This window comes from Cavia porcellus, unplaced genomic scaffold, assembly GCF_034190915.1.
Source record: "Cavia porcellus strain 051 isolate PalLab524CR breed Dunkin Hartley unplaced genomic scaffold, mCavPor4.1 scaffold_31, whole genome shotgun sequence".
Lineage (NCBI taxonomy): Eukaryota > Metazoa > Chordata > Mammalia > Rodentia > Caviidae > Cavia > Cavia porcellus.
Window position 1 is genome coordinate 33,641,162 of NW_026947514.1, and position 21,989 is coordinate 33,663,150.

Here is a 21,989-nt window from a genome sequence, read left to right on the forward strand (position 1 = left end):
TTTTCTGATTTTTAAGTGTGTAAGTACCGAGAACTACAAAGGCAACCGCCTATTATTGTTATGGCTTGTGTCCACATGTTCTCCCAGCCTCACGTGATGGTAAGTGAGGCTTTTCAGAGGTGGCTGGCTCTGGAGTGCTCCATGCTGGGATTAAGGATGTGATGCTGGTACTGATTCTTGTGCAATGCTAGGGTTAAGGTGTCCCACACAGGGGGTGAGTGCTACCTCCCTAAGGGAAGACAGCTTTGGTGGAATACAAGGACCAACGAGGGCTGCTGTTCTTCCTGCTTCCCCGCTACTCTGCTGCTCCCTGCCTTCCTGCATGAGCTGCTTCCCCTCTGTGACGCCCATCCCTTGCTAGAGTCAGCCAATTGCGAACTAAAACTTCTACAAACAGCGAGCTACAATAAATCTTTCCTCCTTTTAACTTCCGGTGTCAGAGATTTTATCTCAACAAGAAAAGTGTCTAGAACAATCATAAATTTAAACATGGGGGGGGTCTCTATAATGACTTTTAAGAACCAGGTATGATGCCATACAGCTGTAATCCCAGGGCTCGGGAGGCTGAGGCAGCAGGATTATCCCAAATTTGAGGCCGGCCTAAATAGACTACATAGAGAGTTCAAGGTCAGTCTGAACTACATACACAGCAAGATCCTGTCTCAAAAAAATAAGGGTAGACTGATAAATAGACAGACAGACAGGACTTTCAAAATAGAAAAAGCATATAATTATACATGGAACATTTTTATTTTATTTTTTAAGAATTTCAGAAGAATAAGGAAGACATGAAGTCCCCTTATCTGCTTCTGTATACAAACCCTTTTCTGACCCTTCAGGTAACTTACGGTATTTTCATTACGGGGAGGAACGAAGGCAAGCATGTAGCATCGTTCCACCGTACCGAATCAGCACAAAGTTTCATAGATTTGGAAACCAACTGACTTACTTGTCTCAAATCAGTGCAGTTGATTGTTGTTTGTTTCACGTGAATATACTAACCAAAAATAAAACCAAACATTTTTGAGGGATGTGTCTGCACTCACCGGTCTTTTGAAATGAAGGGATGGATATGCATAGCAAACCCACAGTTCCCATAGCAGTGTCCATCTTATTTTTTAACTCGGCACTACATCTTTTTCCTTACACATAAGTAAGCATTCATCAAATGAACTAAAGTATTCTCTAGTTACTTCAGAATCTTTCTGTTCCTCCCTAAAAGGACACTTTGAAGTCAGTTTAAAAGACAAGGTCACGTATAAATATGTGTTGCTCTGAGGGGTAACTCAGTGATAGAGTATAAGGGCCTGAGTTCAATTCCCAGCACTAACAAATGAACAAAAATATGGCATGTTGATGATATAATGAGTGTTAACAAGCCTCTATAATTTACATATCTAAACGATACACATTTGTGAAATATACCAACCAAGAACTTACTCTACTACGACTATTACACAATATTTTTTGCATTTTCTCATTGGTAAATTCTTTAGAATCCATTTTGGAAGTAATTAAGGAAAATTCAGTGTGTTATTTTATTTAATTTACATTTTAAATCTATTGTTTATTTTGATTATTTCATGTAATCACCACACTTGGGCTCTAAATGACAACTGGCTATTTCAAAAGTAATCTACAAAATAAAGACCTCCTACCACAGAAAATAGTCAAAAGCATGTGTGAAGGGCTAGTTTCCCCAAAAGAAGCATGCACAAAATGAGAATATAATTTTATATGATCACTTTGAAAGAACCACACCTGCTTGGATCTGCTAAGGCTGGCATCAAAAAAGAAAGAAATTCACATATCATTTTTTAAATACTGTACTTTATAGCTGTAATTATTACCATAATAGTTTTCATTTTTGATATATTTCTTCCATATCAGTAAACAACTTAGTGTCATCAGCCAATTTCACCATTTCCTCTTGGAGTCATTAAAACACAAAACAAGTATGATGTTTGTATCAACCCTTGGAGTTCCTACCATGAAATATTGATAAACATTTCATATTTCATTTCATTTTCCTAAGTCTTCCTTTCATAACAGGAATCAAAGCCAAATCCTTTACAGAGACTCTAAAGTCGTCTTCTCAGAAGACTGACAGACTCTGTGACTTCCATGTATTGATGCACTGCTGCTTCACATAAACCTGATTTAAAGTTCAGTGTATTAGCCACTACATTGCCTAATTCTTCCACTATTCCAAATACTCTGAAGAAGCTTCCCAGAAATCCCCGTTTGGATCAGTAAACAATTTAGTGTCATCAGCTGATTTCGCCATTTCCTCTTGTAGTCATTAAAACACAAAACAAGTATGATCTTGATACCAACCGTTAGGGTTCCTATCGTGCTTCCCTCTCCAGCTGAAGCCAAGCCATTCTCTCTTTCACTGTGGTTCCTATCATAAGATTCAGATGTGTTTATTCTAAAAGTTTAAATTTTGATGGCTATTTTTTAAATGAAAGTTGCAAAATGTATTACGAAAGGAAAGGGGGAATAATCCCAAAGGAATGGCTAAAGAAATCGCTTAACAGAAACTGTAACTAGTTGAGTTATCTTATCTAAGCACGCAAAGCACATCATATTCAATTGATTCTTAAAGCACAACAGAATTTCGCCTTTCTTCTCCAATTATTTTTTTCTATTATAACCACATGCGGGGCTTTTAACACATTTGAAAATTCTATATTAATTACAACTTGTAGTTCCCATTACTTTATTAGTTTTTTTCTTAATAACACTTAGAGAGACAAAGGCAAATATTCCTCACCCAGACAGTAAAAAAGCAAACAGCTTCCTACCCAAACTGGTCTATACTGTGAACAAGAGGAGTCACTCTTTCTTTCATTCAATTGCAAATCTGTTTGAAGCTTTCATTCTGCTTTCCCAGCCTTCTATCTGCAGCTGCATTAAAGATGAGATGTGGGAATAAAAGAAAACTAGGCTGAGGCCAAAAAGCAATACTGTCCATATGCAAACTCACTCAAAGAGCAGCAAAGTTTGTACATCTCTTTCCACTTTTTCCAGTCTAGTAGATCCCTAGCAAACGGAGGCAGTGCTGTACTATACCATGTCCAATCCTGTTTAAAAAACTTCTCATGTGAAAATCAGGAAAGGGATAAGGTCACTGGACCCCACCTCTCAGCCTTTACTCAGAGACTGGTGTGTTCAGAGTCATCCTTTAGTTCTAAACTAGCTGAAATGAAGCAGGATCAAGAAAGTAAATGGAGAGCCTCACAGGTCTCTTTAAGATGCCTGTGTAGCCGAAGGGTGGCAAAGGCATGCTGGTGAGTGAGCAGAATTCATTTTAGCTCTCTTGCAAAATCCTCCCCTTAAAAAGCCAAAACTGCTTTAGACCTTCCGGGTGTCTGGCAGCCCATTTGCCTACATCTGAGGGTGTCATGTAACCTTATAATCCCAGCAATCTACTTGCCACCAGTGAGTCACACCAATGAAAAAGTTCACCACCACAAAATCAAACTCTGATGGGATCCGAAGGGTATTCTCAAGGGTTTTTGCTCAGATGTCATTATAACTCCATGTTATTTTTAATACTGTTCCTTGGATTTTGCTCTACGCAGAATTCCCAAGTCACAGAAGAACCATGAACAATGTCCAGATGTATAAAATGCAAAAATACTTCCCTACTTGTGGATTCCAAAATAAACACCACAAGAAGCACGTGTGACCAAACTCAGAGCTCGTTCCAAATTAAATACTGCATCATGTGCACAGCGCAGGGCTTAAAAAACAAAACCTCACAAATATTCTACACGGTTCATAAGCCAGGCTTGGGCAAGCACATGATCACATTGTAAGAAGAAAACATGAATTGGAGACTAGGGGTAAAGGGTGAAACAGTCTTAGTCAATACCTTTCCCAGAAAACTGGTACTGTTTTCAGTAAACATTTGTATAATGTGGAACACAGATGAATGAGGAAATAGTAACTTTTCTGGTATTTTTTTCTACTAATGGATGACCCTTAATTCTAAAATAGGGAAACTTACAAAGATTTCAAAATCCCCAGCTAAATCAAGCACAAACATCATTAAATACAGACACACACACACATACTGGGTAATGAATACTTAAATGTCTGGCTGGCTAGCCCAGACAGAACCCTTTTGACCGATTAGCTGGGTCTGGAGAGATTATGTAGAAACTTGGAGGCAGAGAAAGAGAACAGTCAGTCCATGTGAAAATGACATTTACATTAGTGATCCTGCATTTCAACAATTAAAGTAGAAAAATGGATGAATATATAAGACAAAAAGATAGCAGACAGATAGTTTGACTAACTGGGTAAGTTCAGATTTCTTCTCGCACAATTTAAGCAAAAACTTGTAAAAGGTTTAGATTAAAAAATGTTTAATTGCTGAAATAACAATTTTTAAAATTATGTAACATTTGATAGACACCAAAGTATGTATATACATACATATATATGTAGTTTATAAAGCATTATAGAATATATAATCTAGAAACATATCACTTAACTTAGACTAAATCATGCCATAGACTAAATCTTCATATTCCCCCAAAATTTCGTAAATTGCAACCTTAATCCTGATGTAATGGTATTGGACACAAAGCTATGCAAGAGCACATGCAATTTTTAAAGCCAGTATCCTACAGCAATATAACACATATCACACAGTAGATACATACAAGTACCTACGATAGATTTGCTATTCCCTCTTTTGCATTCCCCTTCGTGTGTTTCTACATGGGGCAGGGCAACACCTTTATATATCAAATAGGGCCTGCCTGTAATACTGTCTTCTCCCAAATTTAAATCAAGACAAAGATGTATGTCTTACCTGTTCTAATATCACAGAGCAAGTTCCTGAGTGCTATGGGTCAAAATCATTATTTTTCAACCCATTTCTCAAACCATAGACCAAATGTTTTAAATGTTACACAGTTGAAACTGATCAACAACAAATATTGCTCTTTCAATCAACAGCTTTCTTACATAACAGATCTCTTCCTATCCCAAGGTCCAAATTTACCATTATCTCTCTAGACTATGAGTCAATATAACAGTCACCTGCTCATACCAGACAAAAAACTTACGTGGTATTAAAACTGTCAAGTAAGACTATTTCCTTAACAGTCATACAAACTGACTCCTCAGTCGAGGAAGCATATTATCACATATGAAATTTTAACAATACTTGAACTATTCTTAACCACAGATGCCAATATGGTACTGAGACAAAAACTGTTTCCTATTCAAGGACAGCATCATCTGCAAAGCAGACTACACAAAAATTAACTCAGAAGTCTGTTACTTGACAGCAAGGAGTTTCACAATCACTTTAACACATCTTTATGTACTGAACACAAGTCTCTTGAGAACTGTGTTCTAAGTGTAAGCCTATATCCTCAGTGATGTCAGCATTACACGACTTTCTCATGATTTAGATTTTCTCCACCAGCTTAAGGAACAAAACTGACAGTTAATGCCACTACCAATTCAAAATAATGCTGTATAACCTCCCCCAAAAGCAACAGTATTAGAAAACTCTGACTCATCTCTTCATTCTGCTCAAAGGACAAGATTAAAATCAAGAAGATCTGAAATATCTTTCTGGGTGTGGAGAGGAGTCAGGAAAGAAAGTGCCTGAATGATTTATGCCAATCACAAGAGAACAATTGAAAAGATCTGAAGGGACACACAACTGTACTGTTAAGCCATAAAGTTTAATGGTTACACTTCAGGAAGCAAAGTTTAGGAAATTGTTCACATAAATACATTTTATCTATAGTCTAGAATTATTTTCATATTATAACAATGAAATTTTTAAAAATTTTAAAATATTGTAGCACATGCCAGACTAACAGAACTCATATCTTCATATAACACAGCTGAAAAAACCTGGGTCAAGAGTCCATGTTGATTTTGATAGATCATTCCAGGGAAAAACCTTGAAGAGGAAAACATCTTTCTTAGTACTCTACTTGAAACCCTTGAAGGGAAAAAAGTCACTCACGTGTCCCTATAACTTGCAGATACGTACTTGCAGATTTCTTAGTGTATCTCAATCAAATTTTAAAATATTTTTGTAACTGCAACTGTATTTTGACATAAGATGAAGGTGTTTGAAGGAGACTAAGAATGCTCTTGAATAGAATACTGGGAAAGACCACTCAACATTATGGGCAAGCAATCACAAGCATCTCAACATTTCACTTCATGTCCATCAAAGCAGTTCACTAGGGCCTGCGATATAGTTGAGTGGCACAAGTGCCTGCCTGGCAAGCACAAGGTTGTGAGTTCGATCCCCAGTACCAAAAAGAAAAAAAGGCAGTCCCTTGCTCAATTACTAACATGGAAGCAACTCCATGCATTCTGTACCAAAGACATGCTCCACTTCCCCCACCTGTATCCTCCCCATATAAATGTTAAGTCTTCATTGTTAATGGGTTACTCTTATTATACCTAAAGGAAAAGAAGATAGTGGCTTGCAATACTATAATATGACCAATTGTGAGCTCGTTTCTCTGATAGTGACTTGGAAAAGGTAGTACTTTTGTTATCACTGCCAGAACAAGTATTTCTTTCAGTTTTATTTTTCAGCTATAACTCTAACAGTCTACCTTGCTTGAGTCACAAGAGAAGAAAACAACTATTCTTTATTCACTGTCCCAACCCCCAGCATTTTTTAAATAGCTTGTAACACAAAGGATAACACAAAGACAGAAGGAAGAAGGTATGTTATGACCTAGAGACCATTATGTTTCTTTCTTAGCTATAATTTATTAATACTGATTAAAAGCACAATCATCCCCTCATGGCAACCTACCTGATACAAGCAGACATTACAATACTGCTAAATCATCCTATTTCATCGTGTTGTATATACTGTTTTTATACATATATAAAACACATTTCTTCAAAAAATATCATTGAGAAAGTTAAAAAGAATAAGAAAAACTATTTGAAAATCAAATGTCTGACAAGGGACTTATACTCACTTATATAATGAGCTCTTACCACTCAATAATAAAAACAGACAACCAAATTAAAAATGAGCAAATATTTAAATAGACACTTCTCAAAAAAACATACACAAATGGTCAAGAGCACATGAAAAGATTTGCAATATAATTAGCCAATGGGGAGATGCAAATAAAAACCATAATGAGATAACCACTTCACACCCACTACTAGGATGATTTTAATTTTTAAAAAAAGACAATATTATATTTTCGTGCAGATGTGGAAAAATTGAAACCCTTATTCATTGCTAGTGCGATTGTAAAATGATAAAGTCTCTTTGCAAAGAGCTTGGCAGTTCCTCAAAATGTTAAACACAGATTTACCATATGATCCAGCAATTCCACTCCAGGGTATATAATCAAGAAAAATGAAAACATATGTCCATACAAAAACTTGTACATGGATGCTCATAACTGCATTGCTCAGAATAGCCAAAAAGTAAAAACAAATCACAAACTGATGAAGGGATAAACAAAACACATTCATACAATGGCATTTTATTTGGCAATGAAAGGGAATGAAGTTCTGATAAAGTATTATGCATGGATGAATTTTAAGAACATCATGCTAAGTGAAAGAAGCTATTCACACACACAAAAAAACACACTGTATGATCATTCCATTTTTATAAAATCTCCAAATAGGCAAACCTATAGAGACAAAAGTAGTGTTTACTAAAGTCTAGAGGAGGTAAAAATTGAAAATGACTGCTATTGAGTAGTTTCATTTAGAGATAATGAAAATTTTGGAATTAGACAGTGGTGATAGTTGAATAATATCTGAATGTGTTTTTTTAAAAAACCTAAATAATGTAATTTAAAGGGATGAATCACATGGTGTGTGAATTGTTTCTTAATCTGTTTTCAAAACTTTCTATTCTTTGATGACTTTTTGTAAAGTGTTAAGCATTTTATGAATAAATTATGCCCATTTTCCAATCTATATTCTTGAATATGAAAGTCCTAGTATTCAGTAGATAGATGTTGTCTACTGATACTAACCCTTCCATTTAGTGGAATTCTGCTGCAGTGAAATCCCGTCTGCCATATTTTACTGTTCTACTCCACCTTGACTTAGTTCCATTGCTCAGTTTAGCAAGACATCCTAAACAGGCCCTACAGTCTCAGTAGTAAATAATAGGTATCATAAATGCCTATTATTTTAGGAATAATAAGACTGCAGCTGCATTAGTCACCCAAAATGAAGCAACACAATTTATGTTAAAATTTAAGAGCTGTATTTACAGAAATGGAGCTACAAATCTACCTGTCTTATGACCAATGTATCTTCTGGTTATTTTTAAATATGCCGTCTATCTTACACATCAAAGCAACTGCCAGCATCTTCTCACATATGTGTAAAGTGTTAAAAGAAAGGCCTTTAATGGTATGCCAAAAAATGACACTTTTAGAAAGTATTCCTATCAAAGTCATCTTATATGGTTACACTGTAACTAGTCAGATTCATTCATTCAACCAAAATGTATTGAGCACTGGTAGAAACAGACTCTACTAAAAGAATTCACTATAGAAAAACCCAGGATGCCTTATAAAGAAGCAGCAAAGGTGAACAGAGAACGCCATATATAGAGAGGGGGTATGGGCTATCAAGAAAGGTTTCAAGATCAGAAGTCGTAATTCTAAAAGGAGCAGAAAGGCTAAGTCTAATCAGAAGATGCCTTATTGAGGTTCCCATCTGACCACCTGATCCCAGCATTCATTCAACACAGATATAGACATACACATGCTACCCCTTTCACAGGAGGCAGGTATTGAGCCTCAAGCTCCAGTCCTGAGCAACACACTGCTGCCCTCTGGAAGACAGCTTCACAAATATGTCAACATCATATTTGTTTTAATTCCAGAAAATCTTCCTCTGAGAGTGAAGTGAAATGCTGAATATGAAACAAAACTTTTTTTTAAAGTATATTCTTTCCATATTATTTAACATACCCTACAAAAAGGGTATCACAATTTTAAGTGCATATATTTAAACTCTACCTATAAACTCCCAGAGAGTAGAAACAGCATTTTATCACCATGGTATCCTACACCATAACTGCTGCCTCTTATACATGAGTATCAAAAAATAAGCAAACGAATCAATGGTAAGCAACAAATGCTGCAGGTATCACTTTCCCGAGGTAATTACGGATAGCATACTACTTCCTTCACAATATGCCTGTTTACTTTCTCCTTTTCTTTTTCCTTGCCCTCCTAACTTCTTTCCTCTATTTTTATCTATTTCTTCCTTTCTTTCTTACTTGAAACCTGTGTTAGGTTTCAGAAATTGCCACCAGCTGCTCTCAGAGGCAATTGCTCTGCTAAGTAGGCCACAATTCTAGCTGTAGCAGGGGGGGCTTGCACATTTCTAATTTCAGAGCGCCACCTAGCGGTTACAATTTCTTTTATCGGAAGTTACCAGGAAACCTAAAGGGAACTAAAAGAATTTCAGTTCTGCTGTGCCAGCATGGTCTTATGGCAACATCAGATACCTTGACCTCTGTCCCTTCACATCAACAACCAAGATCTCAGAAGTTTCTGGTGTTGGTAGCTTACAAAGATCCATAGTTAAACATATATTCACTTTGTTTCTTACCCTAAAGTAGACAAATGTTAGGCTTACACACTCAATTTTATCAAGACATTTTATTTATATGAACCTTTAAACACTACAAAAGCCCAATGTCTTCCTCTGTCAACAACAGTGTCTCCTAAATGTACCAAATCATAATCTAAAAAGATGTTAAATAGAATTTGTCTTAGAAAATAAACAAAGACTGCTGAGATCAAGAGGCAATAAATGGCCAATGCTAAAGACAGTATCAACATTTAGGTACAAATATTTCCACCACAGTTCGGTAAGCAGTAATAAATTCACTTATACAATCAACTATCTGTCCCAAGGACAAAACTAAAATGAAAGCAATGGAGAGCTTGGGAGTCTGGCTTTGTGGATCTGTGTAATTAACTAAATGGGCATTTCAAGAAAACTGGACATACAAGTTAAGATGTGGACATGTCTACAGGGACCCACTGGCAGCTTAGTCCTTAAATCACCCGATTTATAACAGCTTGGTCAGAAATATAGATCATATCTGTGCTTTCAATTGGCATTTGAAGTGAGAAGATGGGGACTGAGCTCTCAATCTATCAGGCATCTCCAAGCAGACATGTAGTAGAACTGAAGTAAACTGGAGGACCTCCTGCTTGTGCCCTCTCGAAAATCTGCCAGAGGATTGTTTGTTAGGTGGGGAAAACTCCTACATGTGGTATCAGAAGTGTTGAGTGACTGTTGAGTGACTATTAAAGAACACAGAATAGGAAAAGCAGTCTAGTTTTTCTACATCCTTAGAGACAGCATTAAGTCTAAAAATGCCATGAGTAAACTCTGAGAGAAAATAGGAAAAGCAAGAGTAAGAAGACTGAGTCTTGGAGACTGGGAAGATAGCTCAGCTGCACAAACGATTGCCTGGCAAGCATGAGGTTCTGAGTTTGATCCCCGGTATCAAAAAAAAGGAAGACTGAGTTTTGATGAAATGAAATTATTTAAGCTTTTTGAGTCAAATCTCATTTAATAAGGTTAGACTACTCCTAGACCAGTAGGGGTACAAAATACACACATACATACATCTTTATAATTTTAATATAAGGCATTCCCCAGTAAATCTAATATAAGGCATTCCATAAACACCACCAGTGGGATTAACTGAAAATAACATTTGATTTCTACAAAAACTAGAAGTTCAGAAATGAGACAAAGAGTAATCTTCATGGTTAAACAATATATAAATAACTATTATTCTTTATTCGCCCAGGCTGCCAGCAAAGCCTAGGACAATGGTATTCTGGAATTATTTATACCAGCTTACTTTGCAAACAGATCTTATGTTTTAAATTAACCAAGTAAACCAAGCAAACACTAAACTCTGGTATCATTAAAAGTAGCATCTTCCTTCACCAAGAGCAGTTGTTTTGACAGTCCCGAAGTCTTTCCCTTGTTACTTGCTTGCTTCTACTATCCATTTCAACTCCATTTCCTCCTACTTCTTAGAAACCAAGTCCTTCCCAACACTAGAAATTACTGTCTTATTACAGCAAAATTAGCATTCATCAACGTGATAAAATACTATCAATTAACTCTCTATATCCTCAAGTTAAAGTATAAGGGAAGGATTCACACAGTTTACATGCAAACACTACAGCACTTTATTTTAGACCACTAACCATTCTCAGAGTTTGGTATCCACACAATTCCTCGAATTCCACACAAATCCCCCATGGATAATGAGAGATTACACTGCGATTTAACCCTACAGCCAGAATTTTCCTTAATAAATACTAGGACTATTTCCACTATGACCAGAAGCAAGTCAAGAACCTCAATATTTTCACTACTATTGAACTGAAGGTATTGGCCAATGAAATAGGCAAGAGGCTTACAAACTAGAAAGAAGCAAAACCACCTATTTTCAGATTGCAATATAATAAATAAAACAAGATGAAGAAATAAAGCATAAAATTAAGAATATAGATAGCCTTCACATACAAACATACTAAATAAAGGATATAGTGATAGAGAAAGCCATACTTACAAAAGCAATAAGATAAAACGGATAAATTAATATGTAAATAAAACTTACCTAAGGAAACTGAAAGACACTTTTGAAAACATTAAAATATTTGAACAAATAAACAGACATCACTTGATCTTGAATAGGATGACTCAACACAAAGTTATCAGTTCTTTCTGAATTAACTTGTAATGCAATCCCAACAAAATACCAAGAACCTTCTTGGGGAGCTCAACAACTTGCTACTAAAACTCGTATGAGAAAGCAAACATGTAAAAATAGTCAAGAACTAAAACTAAAAATTAAAAGCTATTAGAGGAAACAGGAATGATCAGAGATTTTAAAATAAAATAAAATTTTTATAATTAAAACGTGGTATTGGCACATAATCAATCAAATTGTAGAATAATTTAGCATCTAAAACCAGATCTAAGTATTTATAGATAGTATAGAACAAAGGTGACATCTCAAATCACTGCGACAAGATGGCTTCAAATAAATAAATGATACTGGAATAATAATTATTTGAAAAAGATAAAAACTAAATCCATACCTCAAATCCTCCATACAAATAAATCACAAATAGAAGAGAGATCGAGATCAAACACTTTATCTTATCCTCACAGTGTCAGGCCAGGGCTACAGCTCAGCAGCACAAGCGCCTGCCTGGCAAGCACAAGGTTCTGAGTTTGATTCTTGATACCAAAAAAAACAAAAACAAAACAAAAAAAACACTTCCCACAGTATCTGCTAAGTATATTTTTACCAACTGATGAATACATAACTTGCTTTATAGGAATTTCTGTTTAAAGATACTTAATAGTTTATTAACATTGAACTTACTTCCAACAGAGCTATAATCGTGTAAATGCAGGTTGTATGTTTATTTTCTCTCTAACCACAGCCTTCTTCTCTTCAGGAACACTTCACAGCACTCTGGCATTGTTCTTGGGAACCATTTAAAAGTAGCATCTTCCTTTGAAGCTTTGCTTCAAAGCTTAAATTTTATCATTAGTAATGCTGAAGTTCTGTAGCGTTCTTTGTTGATGTTTTTGGAAAATTTTTGCCAAAAATCAAAGTCTGAATAACCCATAGTTCTCCTACCAGTCATTTTTTTAAAAAATGAAAATAGTATCCCATGAAAAAAGCTATTTTAATTCAGAAATCTCTAGAAGTACTGCTTCTTGACACAACTATACTTGACTGCGCAAAACCACCTTAAAATATTTTACAGTCATAGAATATTAATAAAATATACATTCAAGGTAAAGATTTAATGAAATCAATAGTTTTAACTGATACATTAAGGGCATTCTAATGAAAAACTGGATTTTCCAAGTGTGTGGCAGTAATATATTTATTACTAATTTAGTTTCATTCCACAACCTTAATTTCTAAAAATACACAAGTTTTACTCATCACTGTTCCTCACCATCAACACAAATGTCCACAAAGGCAAACATCTTAGTATAACTATGAAAATAGTTCTGATTTTGCGTATCCCTGGTAAAGTCTGAGTTACTCCAGTAATCCCCAGATCACATATGAAAATTATTGCTCTAGATAAGTGGTTCTCAAGCTTGATGTATCTTCTCGAACTGATGAGTCAAAATCTGTTGCTACTTTGACTAAGCATCATTAGATAATCTTAGGTCCATTAAAGGTTGGTAATCATTGATCTATACCTGTGATGGTGAACCTCTGGCACAGTGGGCTGTTTGTGTCACTGAAATCTCTAAGCAGTTTGCCATCATCGACCTAGATGGCACAGTGATGGACAAATGAGGGTGAAAATAGAAATGCATATTGGGGAGTGACAGCAAGAAACACTACTGAGCAAGAACTAAAAGAGACAGCCTGACTGTGCATGCCTGCAATCCCACCACTGGGGAGGGTGAGGCAGGGGAATCACAAGTTTGAGGCCAGCCTGGGCTACATACCAAAGCCTTGTCTCCAAAAACAAACAAAAAGAAAAGAAAGAACTAAAACTTTTATAGATTGATAAAATACAAAATTATGAAAAAACCCAAAAAATTTAAGTCTTGATTACAGAAAAATGTAATATCATGAAAAGAATGAGAGAAATCAGGAAAAGATATTAAAAAATTAGAGGAGTAAAAGAAAAATGATTTTTTTTCATTGATTCTCTTGGTCAGAATTAATCACTTCTTCCTCTATGTTCTCACTACATTGTATAGCTATTTAAAATTTTTACCCCACTTTTAAATTCTTCTCCATTTTGCGAGTGCGCTGTCTACCTGTCAATATTCCACCCAAAATTTAAAACTCTTTTGAGACCTGAATGACTGTGGGGAGCACGACACTGAATTTCTAACTACATGATTTTCCTGGGTTATTTAATCTCTAGCTTCAACTTTATTATGTCTAAAATGGAGATTAGAGATAAATTTTCATTGTAATTACCATAATGCCAAATGCATGGTAAACAGTCAAAGAATAGCAAGGATGAAATCAATCAGCACAGTTGCACTTACTTTCTAAGTACTGGTTTTAACTAAGACGTTTCTGAATGAGTACAGACCTTTGGAAATTCTCACTGTAAAATATATCACAGACACAGTTCATTATAAATAGATTACAGAATGACAGTATAATTTGTGAACTGAATCATCTAATTTGACCTCTTTAATGATAGACAAACAAAATAGTTTCAAAATATGGGGCGTTATTTTATTTTTAGAATGTGGCATCTAGGGCCGAGTATATAGCTCAGCAGCATAAGAGCCTGCCTCACAAGCATAAGGTTCTGAGTTGGATTCCTGGTACCAAAAAAAAAAAAAAAAAAAAAAAGAATGTGGCATCTAACTGTATAGAGAGTAGAAGAAAACAAGTTTTCAAAATTCCTACACTGCTGGTGGATTTACTGTATTCATGCTATTTTTTGCCTTCATGAATAAAGATTCAGCAGGGAATGAAGCTCTTTTCTCTATTCATGGGCCTCAAATGCACATCTGGTCTACAAAGGCAGCAGCTCACAGTTGCTCCCTAGACATTAACGATTCTGGACAAACGTGCAGTACAAACTCTCATCTAACTAAAATAGCAATGAAGCTGAGGAGTGAGTAGGAAGCAGTATTCCTAAGGGAAGTAAAATCCAATTCTCAAAGATGACTGAACCATAACAGCTAAGCTCACATCTCCTGACTTGACAAAAATAACAGTAGGTCTTTTGGAACACAAGTATAAGTACTATAGTTTTAGGCCTCGTCTAAAAACAACTATTTAAAAAATCCAGAAGAACTATAAAGCAGCAAGTGAAAAGCTTTTAAAAGTCTATATTATGGATCCAATAAGTGCTATTTTTATCATATTAAGAACCCCCCACACCATATTTCTACATATGACCTGCATGGGGAAGACTGTAACCCCTCAAGGTTAAAAATGCAGAATGAGAGCTAGGGATTTAGCTCAGCGGTGTAAGTGCCTGCCTGGTAAGCATGGGGTTATGAATTCAATCCCTGGTACCAAAAAACAAAAAAGTAATGTTATATCAGAATGCTTTAGTTGCAAGTAAATAAAAATACAATCAATGTGGTTTTAAAATATCACTTCTGATGCTTTTGTGCTCACAGAAATCATTGGACAGTCTATCAAAATAGAGATCCTGATTTGGTTGGACTAACAGTTCTGAAATTCCAAGACACTCCTAGGTGATATCAATGCTGCCAATCCATGGAATACAGCGTCAATCCCAAAAACTCACACTATAAGAAAATACAAAGATTAACATATCTGCAAAGCAAAGACAAGTCTCTTTGTTAATGTCATCAAGGACTTGATAGTCATCTGAGCTACATGCTTCCTTGGTCACGTCCTGCAAACTGAGTGGCAAAAGGGCAATCAGTTATCCTTGGCTCAATCAGACCCATTCCCAGACTGACAGTGTGATCAGCGTTTTTTGATGCATATTGGTTACATGGAAATAGAAAGATATAGAAAACAATCATAAGTCCATTAGGAAAAAAGCAATAGCAAATGCTTCATAAGTTATCAACAATAAGCAATACATATGTATTTTTCTTCTCTTCATTTCAGCAATGTTGTCTATATGCAGCCAAACTCACCGAATCATCTTTTCCTGACTTTGAAATCCCATTATGTCAGGATTTAATACCTTTCTATATTCTGTAAGTTACTTTTCTAAGGTTTTTCATCTGCAAGATTCTGTATTTAGAAAGTGCTGTGCATATATTTCAATGACAAAGCATTCGCTTAACATGCACAAGGCCTAACCCTGTAGTAATAATCACAGAATTATAGAATTTCAAAATATTTCATCAAAATAAGACAAAGATGTTTATTGTTTCAGAGTACACAAAACTATAAGAATAATAGTATTAACTGGGTTACAGTAGTCTAAAAGGTATATAACAAATTCATATTATAAGAATATAAATGAATAAATCAATGGATGAAGAAACTTGACAGTCTTAAATCTGTTAATCTTTCCATGGTAGCAAAACTTCCTCTGAGGGTGAATTTTATGGTATGCAAATTACATTTCAATAAACCTGAGTTTTGAAGAATTGTTTTCCTCAAATAACAGAGAAACAACTTGTACAAAAATCTCTATGAGATTTGGTCATATACACTGCCAAACATCAACTATTTAGTTTAAACAAAAATCAAAGTCATATAAATTACAAGAGAAACCCCTGAAAGGATAGTGAAATTATGGACCGTGTGATGTGTTTCCAAGTATTGTTCCACCTCACATAACTCCTGTTCTCATGAAACATAGTGCTTTCCATTAAAAGCCCTCCTCATCAGTAAACGGTAAGTAAAGACAAACATCTATACTTTGCTAGCAGATGAGACATTTTTTTAAAAATGGAGACCAAAGGAATGTGAAGATAGGTTTTACAGGTTGGGCTAACTATTTCATAAGTATTCTTTTCCTCAACACTAAAATTGTAAAAGTAGAATTATTATTTCAGAGTAATGCAATAAATGTCTTACAATAAATGTCTATTGTAAGACTATCTCCAGACACAGTTCTATGCTTTTCAACTTAAAATTTGATTTCTATATACTCCTCACCACTGTGCAAATATCTCATGACACTAATCTAAGGAAATATAAATAATAATGGATATCAACACTAACCATAAGAGTTGAAAAGTGAGTAATAACAAAGTATAAATAATAATAGCAGCAATTATTTTAAAAATATAATTTACTTTTACTATCTACTCCATGCAATATGATTTTTTTTAATGTTTAGCTAGCTTTTAATGTTGGCTCTTATTTATATTCGTGGGTACATACTGTTCACCACGGATATCTTAGCCTATAATTTCAAAGTAAGTTAAAGCCTAAAACAATTTAAGGGGAAAAAGTTTCCATAAAAATTATACTCCGTGATTAACCTTAAGTTTTACAGAAATATTTTTTTCAACAGTTCTGAAAATTAAACCTAGAGACGGGCTCAGCTACCTTACCAGCCCTTTTTATTTATTTTTTTTCTGAGACAGAGTCTCAGTGAATTTCATAGGCCTTGAACTTGTGATTCTCCTGCCTCAGCATCGCAAATGATTGGGATTACAGGTATTCATCCCTTTACTGAGCAAAAATAATTATTTCTTATTGTAAACCTTAAGCTAAAGCCTGCCCAACTGAAAATAGAGAAAAAAAAAAATTTTTTTTTTTTTGGTCTTTTTCCTTTTTAACAGTACCAGGGATCGAACTCACAACTGCCTGCTTTCAAGGCAGGCGCTTATACTGCTGAGCTAAATCCCCAGCCCCAAGAAAATCTTATTATGTATATTTTTTCACATTAAACTCCTTGATAGATTTCTTACAAGCTCTTACTAGTATTATAAACATTTTCTCTTGTTGTAACTCAACTTTAAATTCTTATTACCTCATGCCTGGATCACTGTGATAAACTTTTGCTTCCTGTCTATTTTCTCCTCTATTCTCTGAACCAGAAGTCCTCACACATTTTGCCATTGCAATTTTACATGCTTTAAAAATTTCTTAGGGGACTTCCTGGAAGATGGCAGAATAGTAAGCAGCAGAGAGAACCTCTCTGAGAGTTGCTACACAGGCGCTGGAATATAGCAACACCAGGAAGAGGAGGAGGCAGCAAGTTGGATTGGACCCATCTGCTGGATTGAGTTTTCATAGTCAGTGGCTATTTTTACGAAGTCTTTCATTTGATGATCACTAAGCACAATTCCGTATTTTAGATCTGATATTCTCTCTTCATATTGGTTGACTCTGCTGCATATACTTTCAATAGAATTTTTAATCTCCTGGATATCTGTTTGAATTTGTTTTCTTTCTTTCCTCGGTTTGGCATTCATGGTTTCCATCACTTTCCTAATCTCTATTTTTAAATTTATATCTCCTCTAGATTCACTAATCATATCCTTCGCTATAGTCATCATCTTTCCTAAACTGCAATTAGTTCTGATTTTTTTTCTCCAGAACCTCATTTACCTGCTTTGTCACTTTCGCTGTTCCCATTTCGGAGAATCCAGGTGGGTTACTTTTTATTTGTTCTAACTCACCACCCCTGGACTTGCTTTTGGCAAAATGGAGGACTGGGCTTGCATCTTGTTTCTGTGTCTTCTCATTTTCTGCTTTTTCAAATTTTATTTTTTGCATTGATGCTTATAAACTGCTTACGGTAAGCAGCTTCATGACTAATACTGAGAACTCCTTATGAAATGACTGCTATTTAGAGATGTGTTTCAGGTATAGCTGACTTTTGGCTTTTGAATAAGATCCTACCTCTTCGATTTATCAGGGATGAGAAGTTGCTACCTATTTGGTCTAGCCACTGGTTCTTTGGACTCTGGTATTGTTTGTGACCCTCAGACAATCTCAGCCTTATCACACAGCTTAAAAAAATGACAACTGCGGTAACTATTAATTTGCCACCTTTAACCATATGAACTATATTTGTGGTTATATAAAAATACCTGAAATAAGCTAGAAAATTATATACAGTAAATAGCCCCTCAATTGAGCAATTTTATCCTTTGAGGAGAAAAGTTAAAAAGAGACACAAGAAAAAATAGAGAAATAGAAGGGAAAGAGATTAGAAGCAAGGTTGAAGGACAATAAGTTTTTGGAAACTGGTGAAAAAAAAACAGGAGAGAAAGAGAAAAGAAAAAAAAAATAAGAACAAAACCAAAAGAAAAATAATATTCACACTCATGAAAAAACAAGAATATATATCTAAGATAAAGGCAGAGAGATTTCTCTGTGATTTCAAGCCTACATTTCTCTTCCGGGGTCTACGGCTTTGTAGTAGTGTCCACTTCACGGGATGTTTGCGCTGTCACTGATAGACAAATGAGGCAGACAGAACCCAGATCTGTACTGTATGATCCCAACAGGCCTGCAGTAGAATTAAGGCAGGATGCTAATTCAACTCCTCAGAAGTTCAGGCTGATTCTGATCACTGGTTGGGAGCCTGTGACCCAATTTACTCCGTGCACTACACCATGGGCGTGTCTAGCCGTTAGACACTGGCTCCCCAACCCTAGTTGTCTCCCAGCACTACGCCTTATCCAGACTCTGGGAGGCCCAAGATGAAGCCAACTCACTGTTGTTCCAAGTGCTGAGTTCAGCAAGCTCCATCCCAACAGGGAATCCAGTCAATGACCCACTCCAGGGGAACTGTGCACTGGAGTCACTTACCAGCTGCTGCAACCCACAACATCCACTGCTCCACACCACTGGGGGTTCTTCCATCACTGCACTTCTGCAGGCTGGAGCCTCCGCTTTCACACCATGAGTATAAGTCAGTAAGTGCAGTTTGCCACCTCCCTTTTCTGCATGGAGTTTCACCAGCTCACTCTCCCCACAAGCTGATTCTCCCTTCGGATCTTTCCTGGGTCTTGATAATATAGCTCCCTCCTCCTTCTCTTCCCCAAGTTGCTATGCTCCAGCATATCTGTTCTCCTAATCTTGGAAAAGCTGGTTTGTTGCCACTCACCATCCCACTGTCTTCCTGAAAGCCTCCCAACTTGTATTTTAAACTGTTTATTTGAATATAATTTAAACAGTGAGCCATAATAGGAGGATATCACCTTCTTCTTTAGAAAAACAGGGAGGCAGAGGTAGATCAGAAGCTGATCAGGACATAGGTACGGCTTTGACTATTAGCACTATTCTCAGGACCCCCAAGTAGAAGTTCTTGAAAGTTTCCTCATGAAGTAGATTGCCTAAAAAGACACAGACAACAAGAAAAGCTCGCTATAGCAGCTTTCCTCCTGACAGCCTGCCTTGTGTCCTCCAGGGTGTACTTTTATCTTACTTTTTCTCCCCATTTTGGCCTAAACTCATTTTGAAAAGCCAGTTCATCCCTCACTTTTCACTTTTAGTTTTTCAAATAAACTTTGTCACCATTTTTTGCTCATTTCATTTAATTATTTGTTCAAGATGAAAAGAACCTGGAATCCAACTCCAGAAGGAGACACAACCACTACAAAACCCAGTAATGTTTATTTGTCCAGCCACTTTTAGAAGGAGACTACCTGGTAACACTTGCACAGACAAGACAAATAGGAATAGGTAAGAGTTAAGAAGAAGGGAATTCCTGAATATCATATCACAAATTTAGATGAGATCAATCAACAAAGAGTATTAATTAGAGGCCTACTAAGTGTATACGCTTGGCCTAGCAAAAGCTCAGCAGCACAGCAAGCATAAGGTTCTGAGCTTAATTCCCAGTACCAAAAAAAAACAAAGGATACAATTCTGTGCTTACAGTCTTGCAGGCTTGTTCTATAAATAACATGGTACTTTATGATACTTCTAAGCAGAGGAATGTAATAAGATACACTTTTGGAAAATTATCTGAAAGGCAATTATCAAGAAACAGATCAATTTGAAGATATAGCAATAAAAATCCAGGATAAAAGTGACAAACTGTATTATTCAATGATCTAAATAATTTCTTGAGCTGTTTCAGATAAAGCACCTCATTTCCCTGCATCCCTATTCTTACTGAAAACTGAAGATTGCCACTTAGTCCCAATCTTAAAATCTACAATCTGAAAATCCTATAGCATGTCAAGGCGGTATGTAATAAATGTAGTATAATGCTAAAAACTAAAAGCCACGACCCTTTCACTTCTAACCTTTTTTAGCAAAACAATTTTAGAATAATGCTGTGCTTTATCAGTTTAACCAGTACCTGTTTCCAAAAGAGCAGTCTCTTTCTGAATAAGAATAGGATAGTAAGGTCGAGGTTAGACATGATAAAGGGTTTAAGGTATACTATAAAGGTCTGTGCTACTTCTTTATTTTTCTTTGTGTAATCTGTAGTCCCAAGTAAAGAACAGAAAGGAAGGTACTAGGCTACTTACGTATCTGTTAGAAATAGAAAAAAGAATCATAGACTTATTCTCCTTTATAGCAGAGAGAGCTATTTGTCTCTACAATTAACCTATTTATAGAAGCCTAAAGGGAAAACACTAAGTCTTATTCATCTTTATGATCTCATGGCACCTAATGTAGAGCTTTAGATACAACTGCTGAGAGTGGAATTAAAAAGGAAAAAGAAAGAGATTCTGAAATCCAGAGAAGAAAGAACCAAGGATAAGAAGATTCAGGTAATAATAGCAGCCATCAAAAAGAAAGGAAGAAAGAAAAAAAGACAGACAACAGTGAATAAAACATGATTTTCCCCCTTTTGAAGTACTTGCAACCTTGTAAAAATAATTTAGGAGGGGAAAGAAAATATACAGTAGGCATCTGGAATGGAATAACTACTAAAATTAATAATTAATGGCTAACTTTTACAGAATGCACCAAACATTGTGTAAAGAACATTACAGACATTATCTCATTTAATACCCACACCCCCATGAGTCAGATATTACTACTCCTACTTTTCAAACAAAGGAACTAAGAGAGCTGAAATAAATAACTTACTCAAGGTCATAAAATTTGCAATAGTGAGGTTATGACTAAAATCAACATCTTCTCCAAAGTCTATACTGTATATTCTTAACCACTAAGACACAGGGAGTTAGGACTAAGGATAGGAAGTAACTACTTGCTAAATAAAGTTTGAAAGAGGAGCAAAGTTAGGCACAGTAGTACATGCCTAAATTCCAGCACTTGGGAGGCTAAGGCAGAAGGACTGCCTCAAAGCCAATTTGGACTACATAGTGAGCTCAAGGCCAGTCTGAACTATATAGCTTGACCTTTCTGGGTGTGGTGGTGCACCCATGTAATTCCACCACCCAGAAGGCTGAGGCAGGAGGATTTCCAGGAGTTCGAGGCTACCCTGGACTACTTAAGCAAGTTTGAGACCAGTCTGTACTACATAGTGAGACTCTGTCTCAAAAAAGAAAAGAAAAAAAATCAAGAAAGCTTGCTAAAAGAAGTAGCACAATCTTTAAACTGGAAAGGTACC

General features: G+C 35.9%; 1 protein-coding gene across 11 annotated transcripts in view; it reads right to left on the reverse strand.

Annotated features, from left to right (window-relative positions):
- The window catches only part of Rad51b (RAD51 paralog B), a 569,590-nt gene that overhangs the window by 478,934 nt on the left and 68,667 nt on the right, over positions 1-21,989 (reverse strand). The window contains exon 8 of one of the 11 annotated variants that reach the window (XM_063241559.1): positions 1-21,989. This exon is cut by the window's right edge and continues 13,790 nt beyond it. The exons of the other annotated variants lie outside the window; for them this stretch is intronic. The gene's annotated coding sequence lies outside the window, so the exon portion shown is untranslated. 11 annotated transcript variants of the gene reach the window in all.